Below are 21,925 nucleotides of genomic sequence, written 5' to 3'. Positions count from 1 at the left end.
AGTTCAATCCCTAATCCAGGAAGATGCCCTGGAGAAGGAAATGGCAAACCACTCCAGTATTCCTGCTTGGGAAATCCCAAGGATGGAGGAGGCTGGTGGGCTACAGTCCATGGGATCTCAAAGAGTCGGACACGACTTAGTGACTAAACTAAAAGAAGAAGCATGGCAGAAAGAAGGCAACCATCCGCCCACGATGACGAGACTTCCGGTTCAGGAGCGGCTTCTGGACCAGATCCAGAAGGCTGATGTCACCCCCGAGCATCAGCTCCCAGGCTCTGGGGCTGTCTCAAAGTGACAGAGGCGCTTTAGGGGGAAACGCCCAGTGACAACTGCACAGAAGCAGCTGACCTCTAGGGCCCTGGTAACCATTTTTTCCTGGTAGAAGTACTGCCTTTCTAAAAAAGGATTTAAAAAAAAAGAAAAACCCAAAGGAAATGAACAGTGACTACTTTGCTGGACTGAAATGGAAAGGTTGACACCCAAGAAGAAAACAATGTAAAAGATATTCCAAAGGAAACACTCTGTCTCCGTTTAGAAATGTGAAGATTTTACTTCGAGAAAACCAATAAGAACCAAACTGACCAAGTGGGGAGGTTCTTTTCATGAGTCTCAAATACCAGGAAGCTCTGCTTGAAGGCCTGTTCCTCACATAAATCTGACTGTGGTCTCTGTTATCCTTGTTTTATGCCTTCCTTGGAGTATGAACTTTTGACCTGTTGCTCATTTCTCTGTTTAATTCTCATTTGTGAACACGGGCTTCTCTAATGACTGGAGTGGAAGGAATTTGTGGTTTTGATTCCAGAAACAGCCTGGTATTAGTGGAAAGATCTTAGTGGCCTTAGAATTCAAGAATCCTCCCCTACCACTTACCAGCTTTGGGCAAGTTATTTATTTATACTGTCTCAGCTTCACTGATCTCGTTGGTAAAATGAAGCTATGGCTACCTGCCACATCAGATTATTATGAGGATTACATGAGATAGTGTTTGTAAAAGTGTCTGATTATAGGAGGTACTCTGAATATCGGTCCCCACATCCTCTCTGTATTTGTACTCCAGCCACAGTTAAATAGGAGGATCTAGGACTTCCCTCGTGGTCCAGTGATTAAGAATCCACCTGCCAATGCAGGGGACACGGGTTCGATCCCTGGTCCAGGAAGATCCCACATGCCGCACGGCAGCTAAGCTCCTGGATCACACTCCTGAGCTTGCGTGCCTAGAGCCTGTGCTCCACAATAAGAGCAGTCACCACAGTGAGAATCCCACACACCCCAACCAGGGAGTAGTCACTGCTCTCCGCAGCTAGAGAAAGCCCATGTAGCAGCAAAGAGCCAGTGCAGCAGTATTAAATAAGCAATAAATTAAAAAAAAAAAAATAGGATCCAGTGGTGGCAAAACTAGATAACCACCTCCCCTTAAAGAGCTTACCGTCTAGAGGGGCGGCAGATCTTAATCAAACAGTCACGAATGTCCAGTTGATTCTGGGTCAAGCTCTGTAACAAGGAAAGGTACAGAATGCTATGAGGGTCATGAGAGGTGTGGACGGGACTCTCAGGAAGGACTTCTCTTGGAAGGGACGACTGGCCTGGGATCTGAAGAATAAACCGACGTTGGCCAGAGGAAGAGATGGAACAGTGTTCCAGGCAGATGCTTCCAGATGGGGAGAAGGGTGGACCACAGCGAGTGAGAGGACTTGAGAGAACCCTAGGAGAGCCAGAAGCCAGGGACACCCTGGGATGGGCGTGGGGGAGGCGCCGCACCAGGGGGAGGGCTGTGGGCCACACCCAGGGGTTTGTCTTTATTCTGAGGCCAAAGGAAGTCGTGAGTGTGGGCAGGTCACTGCTGAAGGCTGCCGTTTCATTTTTATAAAGCTCCCTCCCTGGTCCAGGAGACAGATGATGGTAGACTGGGATGGTGGTGATGGGGACGGCAACATGGAGATGAAATGGAAAGTTGGGGGTAGGGGGATGTAAAACCCTAGGCATAACATTTTCTACATGTTTATAGAACAAATCAATGAGTCAGTGGCCTTTTTAATGTACAGGACTGATGGCTAGCCCAGATGACCATCTGAAACACACGCAAAGTGATATGTGTGTATAACTTGGCGGTGAAAAAGAACAGAGCTCACGTTCTAACACAGATGTACCTTGAAAACATTATGCCCAGTCACAAAGACCGCATAGTGTATGATCCCACTTACATGAAATGCTAAGAATAGGCAGAAGTCAGAGAGACAAAGTAAATTGGTGACTGCAGGGGCTGAAGGAAACGGGAAAATTAGGGGGTGACAGCTAAAAGGTGTGGGGCTTACTGATTTTTAATATTTATTTGTCTATCTGGCTGTGTCAGGTCTTAGCTTCGGCAGGCACATGGGATCTTCAGCTGCAGCCTTTGGACTCCTGGTTTCGGCATGTGGGATCTAGTTTCCCCACCAGAGACTGACTGGGAGCCCCTGCATTGGGGCAGCTTCCCTGGTGGCTCAGCTGGTAAAGAATCCGCCTGCAATGCGGGAGACCTGGGTTCGATCTCTGAGTTGGGAAGATCCCCTGGAGAAGGGAACAGCTACCCACTCCAGTGTTCTGGCCTGGAGAATTCCATGGACAGTGTAGTCTGTGGGGTCGCAAAGAGTCGGACAGGACTGAGGGACTTTCACTCACTTGACCTGCATGAGGAGCACAGAGTCTTAGCCACTGGACTGCCAGGGAAGCCCCAGGGGCTTATATTTGAAGTGATGAAAATGCTCCAGAACCGAATGTGGAGATGATTGAACAGTTCCATGAATGTGCTAAAAATCATTAAGCTGCACACTGTTTTACTGTTTATTTATGTGGCTGGGTTGGGTCTTAGCTGGGGCATGTGGGATCTCTGTTTTTTTGTGTTTTTTTTTTTAAATCTGCGGCGCTCGCGCGGGGAGGAGCGGCGCAAAGCGGGCGGCGGCCGGGTCCCCGCCCCGCGCGCCAGCCCAGCGCTGCCCGCAGCCCCCTGCGCCCGCGCCGGCCCCTGGGATCTCTGTTGAGGCACACAGACTCTCTAGCTGTGTCTCGAGGGCTCAGTAGTGGGGGCACACGGGCTTAGATGCTCCATGCCATGTGGGGGCCTCAGTTCCCTGACCAGGGCTGGAACCCATTGTTCCCGCATTGCAAGGTGGATTCTTAACCACTGGAGCACCAGGGGAGTCCCAAGATGTACACTTCAAATGAGTGAATTATATAAAATTATATTTAATGATTTTTAAATTATATCTCAACAAATCTGTTTGAAAAACATATATACATGTGTATTTTAAACTTTTATTTATTTATGTATTTTGGCTGTGCTGGGTCTTTGCTGCTGCCCCAGTTTTTCTCTATTGCAGCAAGTGGGGGCTACTCTCTAGCTGTCATGTGGTGGGTCTCTCACTGCCGTGGCTCCTCTTGTTGCAAAGCATGGACTCCAGGGCGCTCAGGCTTCAACAGATGCAGCGTGAGGGCTCAGGAGTTGTGGTTCCCGGGCTCCAGAGCACAGGCCCAGTAGTTGCAGGATTAGTTGCTCTGCAGCACGTGGGATCTTCCCGGATCAGGGATCAAACCCACGTCTCCTTCATTGGCAGGTGGATTCTTTACCAGTGAGCTGCCAGGGGAAGCCCCAAACATACTTATATTTATGTTTATATATTTTGTATTTACGGCTTTCCAGGTGGCACAGTGGTAAAGAACTTGCTTGCAACGCAAGAGACCCAGGCTCGATCCCTGGGTTGGGAAGATCCTCTGGAGAAGGAAATGGCAACTCACTCCAGGATGCTGGCTTGAAAAATCCCATGGACAGAGGAAACTGGCGGGCTACAGTCCATGGGGTCACAAACAGTCAGACATGACTGAGTGCACGTGCGAAGCACACTCACACACACATTTTTATATTTACAGGGGTGAGAAGTGCACGGTTGTAAGCACTGCACCCACGGCCAGAAGAATCCCATGGGCATGACCTCCCAGGTGTCCACACTGGCATTTTTGGATCCTTGGCCCCACTCTTGACCCTGGCTTCTGACTCCTTTCAGAACAAAGGAGATAGTACTGTCTGCAGACTTCAAGGGAAGGAAGAGAGAGGGCGTTTGTTTTTTAGCTACGTCATCACTATATATTTCACTCTGTGGATCTGGAGTGACGAACCATCATGTGACATCAGCTGCCACTGAAGAGTCAGTGACTCAGGGAGGACAGAAACTCCTATTCATCCTCCAGGTCTCTATTTAGATGTCCCCTCCTCTAAGAAGCCTTCTGTGGTTTCTCAATGTGAGTCAGGGACCCCTCCTGCCTTCCTACCTGCCTTTTTTTCTTACAGGCACTAACACTCCTGGGCCAGGGTTGTTTGTTTCCTTACCTAAGTTCCCACTTTGTCCCATCCTTCAGGGCAAGCGTGGGGGCTGGGTCACTAGCTGTACTCCCCAGTTCTGCAGGCTTCTGCATACGACGAGTCTCTACTGCGTGAAGGAAACAAACACAGCCCTGGATCTGTTCACAAGGGAGACAAAATCCCTCCTTTCCAAAAACGGCTCATGAAATCTTAGATAATAAAAGATTTTGCCGCTGCTGTGGCCAAAACAGAGATTGGTCTCAGGGAGGTGCTGGGGAGCCAGACCCTTCACAGAGCGGAGAGAACAGGAATCAGCACGTGCAGATGACATCACGCTTCCCCAAAGCAACAATCGCTTTTGAATTGCTCATGCTTTGGGAATTCCCTTCCCAAACAACTCCAGGTGGTAACAGCCGTGACACTTGACCTATCTCCCTCTCCCTGTGGGGGAGAAGCACTAATCCACCAATGCTGATACCAAGCTGGCTCCCATTTTTTTTTTTTTTTCCTTTCTTTTTCTATCCTATACCTCCGGATTTCTGGGACTTTGGGTTTAAATGAATGTCTCCTTGTGTGTGTGTGTGTGTGTGTGTGTGTGTGTGTGTGTGTGTGTGCTCATTGGCTCAGTTGTGTCTGACTCTTGACAATCCCATGGACTGTAGCCCGCCAGGCTCCTCTGTCTATGAAATTTTCCTGGCAAGAATACCAGAGTGGGTTGCCATTTCCTTCTCCAGGGGAGCTTCCTGACCCAGGGATTGAACACACATCACCTGCGTTGCAGTCGAATTCTTTACCGATGAGCCACCAGGGAAGCTGTCTTCTTGAGTGGGTCCCCACAAAACCTTACCTAGGAAAATGAACACATACGAACCTATTTTCGTTTTTTTAAAGCTGCAAGAGTTCCAGGCTCCCACCATCTGCAACACAGTGTCATTTGACATTATTTTTGTTTTGTTTTTTCCTGCTTACAAGAACACATTTTATTTTAACTGAAGCATAATTGATGTCATCATTTGGCATTATTAATAGCTAAAAACATATTTGCAAGTAATTGAAGCACCTTTTACTCACCACCTCTTTAAAAGGGCAAAGTGACTACACTGGGGCCTTTGAAACGGTTGTCTGGTTGTCTGTCTGGCTTGGCTGTGTTATACCCTCCCCTGGGGCTACTCTATTCCTCTGTGGACAGTTGGGGGGGTGTTGTTTGAGTGTTTTAAGGTGGCTTCTGTTTCTCCAAGGCTGCATTCTATTTTTGCTTGCTGACTCCTTTCTTAAAAAAGGTGAAAATCTTAGTTGTACCGTTTAGTCTCCCTTTCCAGGGTGAGGACGGAATTGTACCTGAAGTGTCCACCATCCTAGTGTTTAACCCTAACAACTGTTAGTGTGAATGGCTTTCCAAGTGAGATAAAGCTCCTTTCGTGCCCAGGTTGACAAGCCCTTCAGTCCAGGCTGGTCTCTCGCTTCTGGAACAAAGGGCAGTGGCACCAGGTGACATGAGGGCCTCTGAGGAATGCTTGTTCCTAGAAGTTCTCCTAGGCTTGACTGTAGCTGCTCCCTAAAACTCCCCCGCTGAAGGGTTATTCCATTGAGACAAAACACTGACTTCTTTTTAGAATGAAGGTACCATTGAAAGGGCTACCATATGGGACTACAACGGTCATTTCTCTCTCCCCGCTGACATCTAGGGGGAGAGGGTGCAGTGAATCGTGGGGCAGAGACCTATCTCGTCACTGTCACTGAGGTCCTTTCTAAAGCCGCGGGTCTCAGAACAGGGCCTGAGGTTTCCCAGCACCTCAGGGAGGAAGAACAAGCCTGGGAGTGGGAGTCGCTGGGAGGGAGTTTAAGAAGTAGCCCCCGTGAATTTTGGATCAAAGATTTTGAGGGTTTTTTTTTTAAGTTGCTTTTGCTTTTTTTTGGCTACAGTGTGTGACCTGTAGGATCTTAGTTCCCTGACCAGGGTTTGAACCTACGCCCCCAGCAGTGGAGACATGCAGTCTTAACCACTGGACTGCCAGGGAAGTCCCAAGATTCTGAGTTTTGAAAGGGACCTCAGGGATCATCTTGTCACACATACCCAGTTGACAGATGAGGAAACCGTTGAGGCAGTCTGAGCGCGGGTTGGAAGAGAATTTCCAGACACAGTTCAGAAGGGAGTAACACAGTTCAGAAGGGAGTAAGTTTATTAAGAGCAAAGAGCAGAGATAATGTGGGCCTTGCAAGCGCAGTGGGCTGGCCTCCTTACAGACCAGGGCGAGCTGATGCTTTTTGTGGGTTAGCAGCCAATCTGGGGGAGAAGGAAATGGCAACCCATTCCAGGATTCTTGCCTGGAGAATTCCGTGGACAGAGGAGCCTGGTGGGCTGCCGTCTATGGGGTCGCACAGAGCCGGACACGACTGAAGCGACTTAGCAGCAGCAGCAGCCGCCAATTTTTATAGCCTCAAGACAAAATTCCTGCTGGAAGGCTGGCATTACGTGATTGGTTAGGGCGCTATAGGGTGACTACTGGGGTGGGCATTTTTGCCTAATTTGGGTCAGGAAGCCTGCTGGTGATGATCAGAGGGGCTTTTGGCAATGGTTACAAAGGGGCTCTGGAGGCCTGGCGTGCTGCAATTCATGGGGTCGCAAAGAGTCGGACACGACGGAGCGACTGAACTGAACTGAACAAAGGGGCTCAGTCAACTTTGGAGGTGACCTTGGTTCTGGGCTCCGCTTCTGTGGCCTCGGTGCACGGCCTCACACCTGAAGCCTTGGGGGCAGGACTCGACAGAAACCAAGTCCAAAAGAGGGCCCATGACCTGATGGAGGCTCACACAAGGCTAGGAGCAGGCACAGGCCTCCTCAGCCCCTTGTCTTCTGATTCCTAGTCTGAGGATGGTTCCACCTTACATGCTGTTCACCTTGTTCCACAGCGGATTAGGATTTGCTGGAGAAGGACTGAAGGGAAGAGGGGAAGGGGTGAGGCTCTGAGTAGAACCAGGTTTTATGGAGCCTGAAGTTTATACAACTGGTGGAGGGGAAAGCTCCTTAAAGAAAAAAAATTAAAAATTAAAAATACAGAATCAGGCAGAAGGCCTTGGAAGGACCCTGAAGTTTCACTACCATTAGCTTCTTGGTAAACCTGCCACTGGGGGTCCCACCATGGATTCAAACAGGTCAGTTCCTCCCACTTCTGTTTTACACGACACTCCTGCTTTAAGGTGTGACCGTTAATGGCAGCAACAAAAAACACCTGTGTAAAAAAGTTTGCCAATCACTGTGCTGTCACTCAGCGTTGCTCAGGACAGCCACGGTAGCAGGAACAGTCACCCGCCAGCATTTCATTGTCAGCATTTTTGAGGAATTAAATTGAGTGAGTCATGGGCATATGTTTGTATTGGACATGCGTGCTGGGACTCAGGGAAGCACAGCGACCTTTGACTTATAAGATGGAATTTGAATAACTCTTGATCAGGGGCCCCATAATCAGAGGTCTTGCTTGTTTAGATTTTAAAACTTGTGGATTTAAAAATTACTTTCAAATGAAGTGTCCCTTCAAAAACCACTTTTTTTTAATGTATTTATTTGGCTGTGTTGGGTCATAGCTGCAGGAAGCGTGATCTTCATCGTGTTGCGTGAGACCTTTTGTTAAGGCACACAGACTCTCTAGTTGTGGCCCACGGGCCCCAGAGTACACAGGTACTTGTGGCACTCAGGCTGAGCTGCTCAGCAGCATGTGGGATCTTGGTTGCCTGACCAGGGACCAAACCCACGTCCCCTGCATTGCAAGACAGGTTCCTAACCACTGGACCAGCAGGGACGTCCCATGGTGGGTGTTTCAAATACTGGCGTTTATTTCTACTAGTGGGTGAGTGAAGGCGTGTCAGCTCGAATTCTCGGTGCATTCTCTGACAAGGTGAGGAACATCTTGGGACTGTCCTCATCCTAATGAAAAAGAGGGAGATTAGAGCAACGAGCTTTATGCACCTTCACGTCCTTGGTAATCTAGAGGAAAGAGCTGTCCCAAGAACAGTGTGGAGCTTCTGGCTTAGTTCCATCCCTAGTCTACGGACTGCTGTTGGATTCTAAAAGTGCTGTAAGATATCAGGGTCCACCCTGGACCTAACTGAGAGCTTACTGGAACCTGCTGAGAGGGCGACAAGAAAAAGGCGGAAAAGGCATTGCCTCTGTGATGAGGTTTCTCCCCTCTCTCCCGCAGACCCAGGGACAGGTCTTCTTTGCTTGGAAGCTCCCGGGGCCTGCAGACAGCAGTGGCTGATGGAAGATGCTGGGTGTCAGTGAAAGTGAAAGAGAAGTGAAGGTGTTAGTCGCTCAGTCATGTCCGACTCTGCAACCCCATGGACTGTAGCCCCCCAGGCGCCTCTGTCCATGGGATTCTCCAGGGAAGAATACGGCAGTGGGTTGCCATTCCCTTCTCCAGGGGATCTTCCCAACCCAGGGATCAAACCCAGGTCTCCTGCAATGCAGGCAGATTCCTTACTGTCTGAGCCACCAGGGAAGCCTTTATAGGGGCAGGAGCCACAGGAAGAGGGACTTGTATCCAGGGCACAACCAGCTGTGTCAGTGCGTTCTTACAAGCTGATCTCCAGGGACTGCATAACTCATTTGAGGAATTTATGGAACTCTGTACTGGCAGGTGAGGGTCAGCCCTGGAAACATAGGAGAGGGGATTTTTCTGTCATCTCAGATTCAAATTCTACAGTTCTGGTCAAATTTTGTTCCAAAGGGAAATAGGTAACATAGGAAAACAAACAAACAAACACATAAAACCAAGAAACAGAAAACAAAGGGACAAAACTCCCAAAACACACTCTCCACCAGCATCTGTCTTATTCTAATCGCACTTCCTGGGAGGCCCAGGTGTAAAGAATCTGCCTGCAGTGCAGGAGATGCAGGTTCCATCCCTGGCTCAGGAAGATCCCCTGGAGGAAGAAATGGCAACCCACTCGAGAATTCTTGCCTGGAAAATCCCATGGACAGAGGAGCCTGGCTGACTATAATCCATGAAGTTGTAAAAGAGTCAGACATGACTTAGTGACTGAAAAACAAGACAAATCCACATGCCGGGGTGCAATAAAGCCAATCTACTGACAACCAATTACGGTGAAGGCAAGTGCAGCATTCACCGCAGGGCTCCAAGCAAGGAGTCCAGGGCAGCTGGTCCTGAAAACACCTCAACTCCATGCTGAATTTCAGGAAAGCATTTTTAAAGGCCCGGCGAAAAGGGTTGTAGCGTGTGTGACCAGCTCATGCACAATTCTCTGATTGGCTGATGGTGGGGTAACAGGGTGGAGTCACAGGGTTTAACATTATCAGTCCTTAGGCTTTGGTAGGCCTGGGGGCCACCAGTTCATGGTCATTAAGTAGTTTACAGCCTTCTATCTGGTGGAGGTTTTAGCCTCTATATAACATCTCAGGAAATGTACATCCAATAGTGTTATCTAGATACTTCAGGCAGTGGCACCCCACTCCAGTACTCTTGCCTGGAAAATCCCATGGACAGAGGAGCCTGGTGGGCTACAGTCCATGGGGTCGCTAGGAGTCGGACACGACTGAGCGACTTCACTTTCACTTTTCATTTTCATGCATTGGAGAAGGAAATGGCAACCCACTCCAGTGTTCTTGCCTGGAGAATCCCAGGGACAGAGAAGCCTGGTAGGCTGCCGTCTATGGGGTCGCACAGAGTCGGACACGACTGAAGCGATTTAGCAGCAGCAGCAGCAGATACTTCAGGGAGACGCTAAAACAGAGAGTGTGGGGGAGGACTCTGTCCTGGCAAGGACTCATAGGGTCCTACTTGCTTACAGGACGAACGGGAGGTACCATGGAACAAACACATGTTGAACGTACAGCAAAGACGCCCTGCCAACCCCCTGTACAGTAGGAAAAAGATGCGTACTGTATTACTCCCATTTGTGGTGTCTTTGAATAAAGGTATGTAATATGTTTCAGTGTTTTGTATACCCACCTTTTAAAAAGAAGAGGGGAAGGGTGGATTAACTAACTTTATTGTGGTAAACATTTCACAATATATATGTGCATCAAATCATAAAATTGTACACCCAAAGCTTACACCACATTATGTGTGTAATGAGCTTATTTTCTGTTTTTGTCTCCACATATAAGAGAAATCATGTGGGGAATTCCCTGGTGTTCCAGTGGCTGGCACTGAGCCCATTCACTGCTGAAACCTGGATCTGATCCCTGGTCAGAGGACTAAGACTATGCAAGCTGTGTGGCATGGCCAAAAAAAAAAAAAGAGAGAGAGCAATTTTGTATTTGTCTTTTTCTGTCTAGCTTATTTCACATAGCACAATGGTCCATCCATGCAGTCTTGCAAAGAGCAAGATTTCATTTTTTATGGTTGAAATAAACATTCCTATGTATATTAGTATATACCTCAGAATTTCTTTATCCACTCATCCATCAATGGGCACAGACTGTTTCCACATCTCAGCTATTGTAAATAATGCTGCAGTGAACGCAGAGGTGCACATAGCTTTTCAAATTCGTGTTTCTGCTTTCTTTGGACAAATACTCAGAAGCTGGATCATAGGGTAGTTCTGCTTTCATTTTTGAGGAACCTCCATAATGTTTTCCACAGTGGCTGCACCAATATACGTTCCCACCAAAAATGTGCAAGTTTCCCAGTTCTCCGCATTCTACCCAGGATTTGTTATTTCTTGTTTTTTTGATCACAGTCATTCTGACGGATGTGAAGTGATATCTCATTGTGGTTTTGACTGGAATTTTCCTGCTGATGAATAATATTGAACATCTTTTTCTATACCTGTTGACCACCTGTGTGTCTTCTTTAGAAAAATGTCTATTCAGATCTTCTGCCAATTAAAAAAAAATCAGATAGTTTTGCTACTGAATTGTGTAAGTTCTTTATGTATTTTGGATTTAGTCCCTTATCAGATATATGACTTGCAATTATCTTCTCCCATCCAGGAGGTTAGATTTTCATTTTGTTGACGTTCTCCTTTGCTGTGAAGATTCTTTTTAGTTTGACGTTGTCCCACCTTATTTTTGCTTTTGTTTCTTTTGTTTTTGTTGTCAGATTAAAAAAGTCATCACCAAGGCCTGTGTTAAGCAGTTTACGGCCTATGTATTTGTCTAGAAGTTTCATGGTTTCAGGTCTTACATTCGAGCCTTTAATCCATTTTGAGTTAGTTTTTGTGTATGGTGTAAGACAGTGTTCCAGTTTCATTCTCCTGCATGTGGCTGTCCAATTTTTCCAGTACCATTTACAGAAGAGACTGTCCTTTCTCTCATTGAATACTCTTGGCTCCTTTGTGGTAAGTTAATTGGCCAAATATGCGTGGGTTTATTTCTGGGCTCTCTATTCTGTTTTGTTGGTCTATGTGTCTGATTTTATGCCAATATTACATTGTTTTAATACTCTAGCTTTGGTAATACAGTTTGAAACCAAGGAGCACACATAGATGTGATTTACAGGGACACACTGTTTTTTACTTTGCCTTTTCATGTGACTGCACCTTGGAGATGTTCCTAACAGCCCAACAAGATCTCCTTGATTATTATACATTGTATGGATGTAACCTCTGTTAATGGACACTGAGGTCACCTCCTGTCTTTTGCAGTGAAAATCCTGCTGCAGTGAATATCTATGCACATTTACTTTTGTGTAAATGCTCAAATACAACTCTAAGATAAATTCCTAGACATGAGTTCTTATGGTACAAGGTATGTTTAAAATATTGATATGTGTTTCTGAAGTCCCTTCCAAAGAAGTTGTATAATCTGCACCCCACGAACTGTGTATGAAAGCCCATTTCCTTATAAAACTGCCAATGCAGTGCAATACCAGACTATTTTTTTTTTATCTTTGCCAGTGTGATATGTGAAAAATTTTTTCTCACTATTTGAGGTGTTTTTTTTGCATTTAATCTGCTTTTTTTTTTAATTTGGAGGAATAATAATCACTCGTGTTGGCTGCCAAAAAGGCAGTACTCATACAAAGCATAGGCTGCTCTGACTTAATGGAAAACTTGAATACCATTCTTCTTACTGTTCCAATAACAGCATCAAAGACTTACTCATAACTCCTCTTGTACAGGAGGCACACTGTTTCTAGAATGAAGTAAAGGACAAATCACAACCCACTGAATAATAGGAGCCAGAGAAAAATAAGATGTTTAGAAGTCCTTAAAATAGTTGGTGGGTTGTGACTGATCAGATACTTCTGGAAGTTGATCTGATAAAGGCATAAATATTCAATGATAGCAAATGCTTAGATGAGAAGCTGCAGAAGAAAATACTATACAACTATTTGAGAATAGAACTCTGCAGACCATTCATTGGAATAGACACTTGGGATACCGTGGAATATTCTGGATCAAGAGATACCAAAAGAATAAGATCAGTATGGGGGTCTTGAAGGGCTCACAGTGCAGCAGGGGATGAGGAAGATGACCAAATAAAATATAACGGGAAGAGGTTTCTCTAGACTTTAGGTGCAAAGTGTTTTGGATACTACTCTCTGGGGGAGACTAGGGCATGGCTTTCCCAGAAGAAGTTGCTTTGGAATTGGAGACCCAGCAGATGAGGGCATTTCAAGCAAGGGAACATGTGCTATTCAGAATTCAGTGAATCAGAAGCAGCGTGGAATGGGTGGCGCTTAGGTCTCCGAGGATGGGGCACGAAGGTGAAAAGGGAGCTGTGTTTTCACGTCACAGTGGTCAATGATGAAAAGAGAGCATCAGGCAATACGTTCAAACGTCTGCTGCTGCTAAGTCGCTTCAGTCGTGTCCGACTCTGTGCAACCCCATAGACGGCAGCCCACTAGGCCCTACCGTCTCTGGGATTCTCCAGGCAAGAACACTGGAGTGGGTTGCCATTTCCTCCTCCAATGCATGAAAGTGAAAAGTGAAAGTGAAGTTGCTCAGTCATCTCCGACTCTAGCGACCCCATTGACTGCAGCCTATCAGGCTCCTCCGTCCATGGGATTTTCCAGGCAAAAGTAAAACTTCTTACAATTACATAAAAACATGGCTATGTATACTAACAATGATGCTAAGGTACTTTCAAAAATTATCGATTAAATGTCTACATTAACTATATTAAGTTTAATTAGTGTTCTACCATTTATATATCATATTAAATATTGATATATCATATAATTACTATATTTCCACAGAGATAATAGGTTAGTGGTGAGCCTGGATCAGAACCCAGGTCTGCTGACTTCATAGCCCAAGCTTTTCTAACCATTATAATGGAGTAAATCTGCATCTGGGTTTATAGACCAGTCCCTTGAGAATGTATTAAATATGGATTGCTGTTTGGGTACATTGACCAAATCAAGTTTCTGGTCCCACAACACTCAGGACCTGATACTGAGCTGAGGAAACTATTCAAAGGTCCTTGACCCGATGAGGTCTTAGCAGGGCTGCTGGCTGGCCACTGATCTCTACTCCTTTTTTACTTTTTTTTCTGTAAGGTAAAAAGTCATTTATTTTATTACTTAATTGACACATAGTTGATTTACAAGAATGCTCAAACTACTGCACAGCTGCACTCATCTCACACGCTAGTAAAGTCATGCTCAAAATTCTCCAAGCCAGGCTTCAGCAATATGTGAACCGTGAACTTCCTGATGTTCAAGCTGGTTTTAGAAAAGGCAGAGGAACCAGAGATCAAATTGCCAACATCCTCTGGATCATAGAAAATGCAAGAGAGTTCCAGAAAAACATCTATTTCTGCTTTATTGACTATGCCAAAGCCTTTGGCTGTGTGGATCACAATAAACTGTGGAAAATTCTTCAAGAGATGGGAATACCAGACCACCTGATCTGCCTCTTGAGAAATCTGTATGCAGGTCAGGAAGCAACAGTTAGAACTGGACATGGAACAACAGACTGGTTCCAAATAGGAAAAGGAGTACGTCAAGGCTGTATATTGTCACCCTGTTTATTTAACTTCTATGCAGAGTACATCATGAGAAACACTGGACTGGAAGAAACAGAAGCTGAAATCAAGATTGCCGGGAGAAATATCAATGACCTCAGATATGCAGATGACACCACCCTTATGGCAGAAAGTGAAGAGGAACTCAAAAGCCTCTTGATGAAGGTGAAACTGTAGAGTGAAAAAGTTGGCTTAAAGCTCAACATTCAGAAAATTAAGATCATGGCATCCGGTCCCATCACTTCATGGCAAATAGATGGGGAAACAGTGTGAGACTTCCTTTTTCAGGGCTCCAAAATCACTGCAGATGGTGACTGCAGCCATGAAATTAAAAGACGCTTACTCCTTGGAAGGAAAGTTATGACCAACCTAGATAGCATATTCAAAAGCAGAGACATTACTTTGCCAACAAAGGTCAGTCTAGTCAAGGCTATGGTTTTTCCAGTGGTCATGTATGGATGTGAGAGTTTGACTGTGAAGAAGGCTGAGCAAAGGAGAATTGATGCTTTTGAACTGTGGTGTTGGAGAAGACTCTTGAGAGTCCCTTGGACTGCAGGGAGATCCAACCCCCAAAGGGGGATGCCACCTTTCCATTGGCATTAAATGCTTTAGCTTAAATGACCACAGAGCTTAGCAAAGAACTGAATACAGGCAGTATCACCTCTCTTTAAGCATATCTTTTATCCTTTAGCTCTTATAGGAAAAAATTCTAGGAATGAACTTTTAGTAAAATTGGGTATGTTCTTTTGGCAACCTCCCCAGCCTTCCTACCTACATTGTGGAAATGCACAGGAATATTGCCAAGAAAAGGAAAAAAGAAAGGGAGTGAAAGAAACAAGAGGGAATTGTGAGCTACAAAAGATGAAAAGCATTGTCATCCTCTTTTAGAAATGATTGTTTAATAATTTCCCCCAGCAGTTCACAGGTAAAGGTATTGGTTACTGATTGGGAGCTGCATCCTATTCAGTCCCATCTTGGGATGCCGAGCAAGTGTGGGCTGAAGCCAGTGGCCCCAATCCTGGACAAAGAAGCCATCACTCAAAGGACTCCTGGAAGGCACATTTCAACATCAACCTCTGCCGCATTCATGAGACACTTTTGATCATTGCCCTGACAAGGCACCCTGAAATTTGGCACAGTTCTTTCAGAGAGGTCAAGGGAAGGAGCTTACAGGTGAATGACCGCCTTTATCAGGAACATCAACAGACACACGCTGAGTCTCATTCCTTGCAACCAGGAAGATGCAGAAGACTTACATGGGGGAAATGCAATAGGACAAGGTTTGACCACGTCCCTTCTGGTGGATTCCAGGTGAGATGAGAGTTTTCTAAGAATTTCTCTCAATTGGGATGAAACTCCTTTACCTCCCAGCAAGCCAAATGTAGGTTTTCATGAAGTCTACCCCGACCACATTATTTAAAATTGCATCTCATTCTCCTACCTCTAATTCTTAAGCCTGTTCTTTTTTCCCCTAGGTGATGCTCTTTTTTTTTTTTTAATTGAAGTACAGTTGATTTACGGTACTATATTAGTTTCAGGTGTACAACATAGGGATTCAAAATTTTTATAGATTAAACTTCACTTAAGTTATTACAAAATGTTTGACTACATCCCTTGTGCTGTGCAATATATCCTTGTAGTTTATTTTATTTTATACGGATTAGTTTGTACCTCTTAATCACCTTCTCTTAGCTTGCCCTTCCCTCTTCCTTCGCCACTAGTCTGTTTTTTATATCTGTGAATCTGTTTCTGTTTTGTTGTATTCATGCCTTTGTTTGTTTTTTGTTTTTTGTTTTTGATTCTACATGTAAGTGATAATGTACGGTATTTGTCTTTGTCTGACATTTCATTTTAGCATAAGACCCTCTATGTCTATCCATGTTGTTGCAAATAGTAGGATTTCATGCTTTCTCAATTGCTGAGTTGTAGTCCATTGTGTGCGTGTGTGTGTGTGTGTGTGTGTATACACATACCGCTTTTCCTTTATCTAGTAATCTGTTGATGGACACTTAGGGTGCTTCCATGTCTTGGCTATTATAAATAATGCTGCTTTGAACATTGGGGTGCATGTATTTTGTTTTAAATTAGTGTTGTTTTTCAGGTAAATACCCAGGACTGTAATTGCTGGATCATATGGTGACTCAGATGATAAGGACTCTACCTGCAAGGCAGGAGACCCGGGTTCAATCCCTGGTTTGGGAAAATCCCCTGGAGAAGGGAATGGCAACCCACTCCAGTATTCTTGCCTGGAGAATTCCATGGACAGAAGAGCCTGGAAGACTACAGTCCATGGGGTCGTAAAGAGTCGGACATGACTGAGCAGCACTAACATGGTAATTCTATTTTTAGTTTTTTTTTTCAGGACTCTCCATACTGTTTTCCATAGGAGCTGTACCAATTTATATTTGCACCGATATATACAGGGGCTCCCTTTTCTTCACATCCTTGCCGACATTTCTTACGTGTGGTCTTTTGTTGATAGCCATTCCGACAGTGTGAGGTGACACTTTACTGTGGTTTTAACTTGCATCTCCCTGATGACTAGTGATGCTGATGATCTTTTCATGTGCCTGTTGGCCATCTTATATCTTCTTTGGAAAAATGTCTCTTCAGGTATTCGTCCATTTTTAATCAGGTTGTTTGTTTTATTGATATTGAGTTATATGAGCTCTTTATATATTAACCCCTTTTGGTCACATCATATGCAAACATTTTCTCCCATTCAGTACACTATCTTCATCTTGTCAATGGCTTCCTTTGCTGTGCAAAAGCTTTTACATTTAATTAGGTTCCATTTGTTTATTTTTGCTTTTGTTTCCTGCCTTAGACCAAATAATATATTGCCACAATTTATGTCAAAGAGTGTTCTGTTAATGTTTTTCCCAAGGAGTTTTAAGTGTCTGATTTTGGTCTTTTTTATTATTTAATTTTTTAGTATACAAATCTTAAGTACACAGTTCAATAAACTTCTCTCTCTCTATATATATATGTATACACACACACACACACACACACACACACACACCATTAATAGAATAACTACCACCTGATCAAGATATAGAACTTGCACAGCACCCTAGAAGGCGTCCTCAGTGGCCCCCCCCAGCCACTCCTGCTCTATTTTTTCAAAGCATTTGTCACCTTTTATGGTACAATTTGCCTGATTGGTTCATTGATGTACCCAAGCCACTAGAACCATGCCTAGCACATAGTAGGCAGTCAGTAAACATTTGTTAAGTGAATAAATCTTTGAAACAACACCCATCATGTTGCATTGTCCACACTTTCCCATCCCCACCTCCTACCCCCTCCCTGGGGCCTGTAAGAGAAGCAACCTAGCTTGAAATCTTCAGGGTCTACTTGTCGTTTAGACGCTGTTGTGCTCAACTCTTTTTTTGACCCCATGGACCCCTCAGGGAACTGGGCAGAGATACTGTGAGGACACTTGCCATCCACAGGTCACCTGCCGTGTATGTGCATGCGTGTTCAGTTGTATCCGACTCTTTGTGACCCAAGGGAGTGAAGCCCACCAGGCTCCTCTGTCCATGGGATTCTCCAGGCGAGAATACTGGTGTGGGTTGCTATTTCCTTCTCCAGGGGATCTTCCTGACCCAGGGATCAAACTTGCATCATCTGCACTGCGGGTGGATTCTTTACTGCTGAGCCACCTGGGAAGCCCCGACACAGGGAAGTTAAATGCAGCTGTGGGAATGGTGTTTATCAGATCTGGGCACGGGACTGGAGCGATGTGTCTTAGTATAGTTTATCTCTTATGCACTGTTTTCCTGGACAGATTGAGCTCCTGCTGGGATGTCTGCCAGGAGGAAGGGATCCAATCATTTCTTGATTCCTAGGTTTACTGGCGTTTGCCTTTCTCAGCAGCCTCTCTCTCCTCCAACTCTCTTGTTCTTACTAATACCGTCACCTGGTCTGGAGAACTTGGCTCATCTTCCGTGCTGCAGGTTCTGGCCCCTCTGCACCCTGGCCATTTCTCCTCCCTCCTGTCCCGGGAGGCTCCTCCTCCTTTTCACCCCCACTGGCGGCTCCTTCAGGCCCGCTTTATGATACGAGGTACCAAGTCGCACCCTAATCCTCAGTCTTATTTTTCCAAACTATCCCCGTTGCTTCCCATAAAACACACCCTGATCGTGTCACTGCTGTGGCCATAAACTTTCAATCACTTGCAGGTGCTGCCAAAAGCAAGCCCCCAACTCAGCCCCTAAGTTGTGTCCAACTCTTTGCGACCCCACGAACTAGGCTTCCCTGTCCTTCACCATCTCCCGGAGTTTGCTCAAACTCATGTCCATTGAGTCGATGAGGCCAGCCAACCATCTCATCCTCTGCCGTCCCCTTCTCCTCCCACCTTCAATCTTTCCCAGCATCAGGGTCTTTTTCAATGAGTCAGCTCTTCACATCAGGTGGCCAAAGTATTGGAGCTTCAGCTTCAGCATCAGTCCTTCCAATCAATATTCAGGGTTGATTTCCTTTAGGATTGACTGGTTTGATCTCCTTGCTGTTTCCAAGAAACTCTCAAGAGTCTTTTTCAGCACCATAGTTCAAAGGCATCAATTCTTCGGTGCTCAGCCTTTTTTTTACTGTTCAACTCTCACATCTGTACATGACTACTGGAAAAACCATAGCTTTGACTATATGGACATTTGTCAGCAAAGTGATGTTTCTGCTTTTTAATATGCTGTCTAGGATTGTCATAGCTTCTCTTCCAAGGAGCAGGCGTCTTTTAATTTCATGGCTGCAGTCACCATCCGCAGTGATTTTGGAGCCCAAGAAAATACAGTTTGTTACTGTTTCCATTGTTTCCCCATCTAATTGCCATGAAGTGATGGGACCGGATGCCATGATCTTAGTTTTTTGAATGTTGAGTTTTAAGCCAGGTTTTTTTTTTTCCATTGTCCTCTTTTACCTTCATCAAGAAGTTTTTTAGTTCCTCTTTGCTTTCTGCCATTAGAATGGTATTATCTGCATAACTGAGGTTATTGATATTTTTCCTGGCAATCTTGATTCCAGCTTGTGATTCATCCAGCGCAGTATTTCGTATGATGTACCCAGTTCTTTAGCCTGCGTTCAATCTTGGCCTGCTTCCAGGCTCCAGCCTCCTGCCTAGTGCTGTTTTACCCCCACACTGCCAGTCTGGTCTACCCCATTGTCACTAAACAGTCACTGTGTTTTCTGGCTTCTGGACCTTTGCTCTATTGTTGGAGTCAGAAAATCAGCACTGAAATTCTAGGGATGAGAAAACTGAGCAGGAAAGATTAGATGACTGACCAGCACCACTGAGTCAAAGATCAAATGTAGTTAATGAAAAAGAAACTAAAGGCAGTCTAGTGTTTAACAAGATCAGTAGAGTCTTTCATCTGCTGAAGATCAAGTTGGTGGCCCACTTTTGGAACACCCTCCCCATGCAGCCCTGATTCCTGAATGTGTGGATCTTTGAGTCCCCACTCAAGCCTGCCACTTCAATGACATCTTCCTTAAGCTCCCAGTTGGGAGTCTGAACTCTGCCTCTCTGATCTGCAGATAACTAGTTACTGGTGTCTGAGTCCTATCTCCTCTACTATACTTTCAGCAGACTCTCTGATTCAGCTTTGGATTTCCTCCCTGCTTATCCCAGAGACTTGCCATAGCAGGTGAGCAGTAACATCCTGCGGAACCGAGTTTCTGATGTAAGGGAGGGGTGATTCAAGCGCCCAGACACCAGCCAGCAATCATGCACGAGAGTCCAAAAGTTCAAGTTGACACCAAACCATTTGCACGCTGCACTCCGGCTCGTTTTGACTCCAAACCAGTCAAGTCTTTTGGCGCCGTCTCTTCCCCCACCCTCCGCGCGGCGAGCCGCGACGCGCATTCGGTCACCGGTCCTGGAACGTGACTTGGCATCGAGAGGGTACAGCTCTCCTTACCGAGGGAGCTCAGGTCCGGGTCGAGCTGCGGCCTCGCCAGCTTTCCAGGCTGGCGCAGTCACCGACCCCAGGCGGCGGCCGGGCTAGCCGAGGGCAGCGGGAAAGTGACGCGGGGCGGACGGGGCGGGGTGGCAAGCGCGTCCCCAGGGAGGCGGGGGCGTCCGGGGAGGCGAGAGCAGCCCCTACGAGGCGCGGGACGCGCTCGGACCGCGGCCAGGGTGCCCACCTGCCGCCGGAGCGCGCAGGGCGGGGGACTGAACCCGGGCCGCGTCGGCCGGTCTCGGGGCTCGGCGTCCGGCTCCTCTCCGCCCCCGGGAGGGACCGAGGGAGGGCCGACGGCCGGGCCCGCCCCCGAACCAGCTGAGGCTGCCAAAAGGAGACCAGAGGCACCACCCCGGAGCGGAGAAACCAGTTTGGCCGGTCCAGCCGAGCGGAGGGAAAAGGGCGGCCGCAGAGGAAGGGGGCGCGGACGCGGGGCGGGGGAAGGCGGGGAGCCATTGGAGAACTGCGAGAGCCAGAGGAGCCGCCGCCAACTGGACACGCTTCCCGGGGCCCCGGCCAGCCCCGTGCGCCATGAAGCGCTAGCGCGGCGGCCAGCGCTGGGGCCGGCGGGCGGCGGCGGGCAGGTGCGCACCGAGCGCGCGGGGAGGCGCACACCCGGCGGATGCCCCAGCCGGGGCCCAGCGAGCGCCAGGTGAGGAGGGGCGCGGCGGCCGGACCCTCGATGTGCCCCACAGGTCCCCTGCCGTCCCGCGGGGCGACGAGCCCCGGGGAACCGGGAGACGGGGGCAGCAGCTGTCTGCGCCCGCGGGCTCCGGAGCCCACACGGGTGGGATCTGGGTGGAGGTGCCGGGAGCCTTCGCGGCCTCGGGGATGGGAAGACACAGCTGGCGGGGTAGGCGGCACCGCGGGGGCGGCCCTGGGCTCTTCACCGGGTGCGCCAGGCGTTCGGGTTCTGCGCTCGTTTGCTGCGCTCAGGTCCCGGCTTAAGCGCCGAAGATCCAACCTGGCTGGGCTTGTGGCTCCTTGAGGGGCGCCGCTGGCTTCCCCTCGGGTAGCCCCCGTTGACAGGGTTCTGCTGGGGGCCCCGTTGGGAGCCGATGCCTACGCATCCGGCAAAGACCTCCAGGGCTGAACATACCGGCCGCGCCTTCGAGGAAGGATGGGGAGTGAGCTCGCCGCCACCGCGCCTACTGCGGGACCCGCGCCCTCCAGACGGCTTCCGAGAGCCTTAATGCTGTTTGGGAAGTGATGGGGAGGAGGGATCCTGTTTTCTGCCGGGGACTGTAGGGGCTTATCCACCAGCTCCCATGGCACCTCCAACAGCCCAGCTCCTTCCCTCTCCAGCTCGGTGCTCGGCGCTGTCACCTCGCTGTCTGACTGCGGAGTGCCACTTGCGGGGAAGGGCTGTTGCAGAGAAGGGCTAGAGTTTTACCCGCCCCTCTTGCCCACCCCTCCCCACGTTGGGGAAGAGTTGTCATTGTCCCCTCAGCTTCTCCGAGGGAGTGTGCGCGCCTGGGCCCCGCCGGAGTGGGGTGAGGAGGCTTGGGACGCTGATCGGTGACAGCTGTGGGGGAGCACGAGGTGCCCGGGGGATGCCGAACGCAGGAGGCGGGTTGACAGGTTCGGAGAAGGGGAACCTGAGCTCCATTTCCGCTGAGCGAGCCCGGCTCAACCCCACCCGGCTCCCTCGGCCCGCGGCTCTACAAGTCCTTCTTGGGTAGCTCCGGACGCCGCCAAGTT

The 21,925-nt window shown here is 47.6% G+C and overlaps 1 protein-coding gene across 2 annotated transcripts in view; it reads left to right on the top strand.

The window, feature by feature from the left end:
* The window catches only part of ATP8B1 (ATPase phospholipid transporting 8B1), a 151,347-nt gene that overhangs the window by 21,717 nt on the left and 107,705 nt on the right, over nucleotides 1-21,925 (top strand). The window contains exon 1 of one of the 2 annotated variants that reach the window (XM_027525641.1): nucleotides 20,590-20,876. The exons of the other annotated variant lie outside the window; for it this stretch is intronic. The gene's annotated coding sequence lies outside the window, so the exon portion shown is untranslated. Of the gene's footprint in view, nucleotides 1-20,589; nucleotides 20,877-21,925 lie in introns of those variants that run through there. 2 annotated transcript variants of the gene reach the window in all.

This window comes from Bos indicus x Bos taurus, chromosome 24, assembly GCF_003369695.1.
Source record: "Bos indicus x Bos taurus breed Angus x Brahman F1 hybrid chromosome 24, Bos_hybrid_MaternalHap_v2.0, whole genome shotgun sequence".
Lineage (NCBI taxonomy): Eukaryota > Metazoa > Chordata > Mammalia > Artiodactyla > Bovidae > Bos > Bos indicus x Bos taurus.
Note: the sequence above shows the minus strand (reverse complement) of the source record. Positions and strands in the feature narration are given on the sequence as shown.